We start from the raw sequence: 1,776 nt of genomic DNA, 5'->3' as shown, positions 1-1,776 counted from the left end.
TCTATCAAAGCTTGACCGGTGGCTAAAAGTGTCCTCCCCAAAATAATTGGCACATCTTCATCTTCCTCCATATCAAGAACAATAAAATCAGCGGGAAAGATGAATTTGTCCACTTTGACAAGAACGTCTTCTAAATACGGACAACTTCATTAAATTAATGCTTGCACCCATATCACATAAAGCCCTCTCACAATGAAAGTTCCCAATGGTGCAAGGTATAGTGAAGCTATTCAGATCTCTTAACTTTTGAGGAAGTTTCTTTTGAATAATTGCATTACACTCTTCTGTCAAAGCCACTGTTTCATAATCCTCCATTTTTTTCTTATTAGACAATATCTATTTCATAAAATTCACATAACTAGGAATTTGTTCAAGAGCCTCAACAAAGGGAATGTTTATGTGAAGTTTCTTAAATACCTTGATAAATTTGGAGAATTGTTTGTCAAGGTTGGCCTTTCGGAACCACTGAGGATAAGGAATCTTTGGTGTACGCTCAGTGTATTTCAACTTCTCTTTCTTTGGAAGGTCTTCAGTAACCTTATCTTGTGATGGATTAGTGACATGTTGATCCTCTATCTTCTTTCCCTTGTCATCCACTGTAAGCCCATCATACTTAGTCCCGCTCCTCAAAGTGACAGCTTGTCATTGCTATTTGGGATTCACCACGGTGGAACTAGGTAGAGCCCCTTGATTACAATTCTCCATTAGCTTTGCAAGTTGACCAACTTGTGTTTCTAAACTTTGAATGGAGGATCTTGTTTCTATCATAAATTGGCTCAATAAATTAGCGGGTACCTCTGGTTTAGTCACTTGAGGCGATGGTTGTTGATATTGTTGCATTTGTGGCCTTTGATTGTCATAAAAGGGTCTTTGATTGAGCCCATAGGATGGTCTATTTGGAGGATATTGAGGCGGATTTGAATGATAATGTGTTTGTGCCCTTGATTATTACTCCATGATAGATTTGGATTGTTCTTGTACGTTGGAGTATAAGTGTTGGAGTATGGGTTATTATTCTGTTGTTTAGGGTAATTACCAATAGCTTGCACCATTTCAAGTGGAATATCATCTACTGAATAAGCACCCGTTGCTGGACATTGCTAAAAGTGATGAGGGCCTCCACATGTCTCACAAATAATAGGAGCAGGTTGTAGTTGCATTGCTTGAGCTGAAATGTTATGTTGTTGTTGCATTTGCTTGGTCAATGAAGCAATTTGAGCGGTGAGCATAGCTATAGGATCAACTTCTAGAACTCCCTCCACCTACTTATTTTCTCGCACAGTTGTCCATTGATAGTTGTTCATGGCCATCTCCTCCAATGACTCATATGCTTCGTTAGCACTTTTGCTCATAAATTCTCCACCCGCTACTACATCTATTATAGTCCTAAAAAGTGTGCACCAACATCCATTTCACTATACGATGATGTGGGCATTTTCGATGCAGCTCTTTAAACCTTTCCCAAGCATCAAATAATGATTCCCCTTAACATTGATAGAAATGATTTATTTCACCTCTAATCCGGGCTGCTTTAGCAGGAGGAAAATACTTAGTGAGGAATTTTTTGGGCAAGGTCCTCCCATGTCGAAATGGAGTTTGCTTGCAGTGAAATTAATTAACTTTTAGCTCTGTATCTCAAAGAAAACAAAAATAGCCTCAAGCAGATTGCATCGTTATTTACTCCATTCATTTTTAAAGTAGTGCATGGCACCAAAAAGTTGGTAATATGGAGGTTTGGATCTTCATTAGGTAGCCCCCCAAACTGAACGCAATTAT

General features: G+C 38.6%; 1 non-coding gene across 1 annotated transcript; it reads left to right on the top strand.

Annotated features, from left to right (window-relative positions):
• The first annotated feature begins 1,417 nt into the window (after positions 1-1,417).
• On the top strand, positions 1,418-1,523 carry LOC133813229 (small nucleolar RNA R71). The gene has a single exon (XR_009884265.1). It is a non-coding gene; the product is annotated as a small nucleolar RNA R71 (small nucleolar RNA).
• Positions 1,524-1,776: the final 253 nt, after the last annotated feature.

Source organism: Humulus lupulus, chromosome 1 (assembly GCF_963169125.1).
Source record: "Humulus lupulus chromosome 1, drHumLupu1.1, whole genome shotgun sequence".
Taxonomy (NCBI): domain Eukaryota; kingdom Viridiplantae; phylum Streptophyta; class Magnoliopsida; order Rosales; family Cannabaceae; genus Humulus; species Humulus lupulus.
Note: the sequence above shows the minus strand (reverse complement) of the source record. Positions and strands in the feature narration are given on the sequence as shown.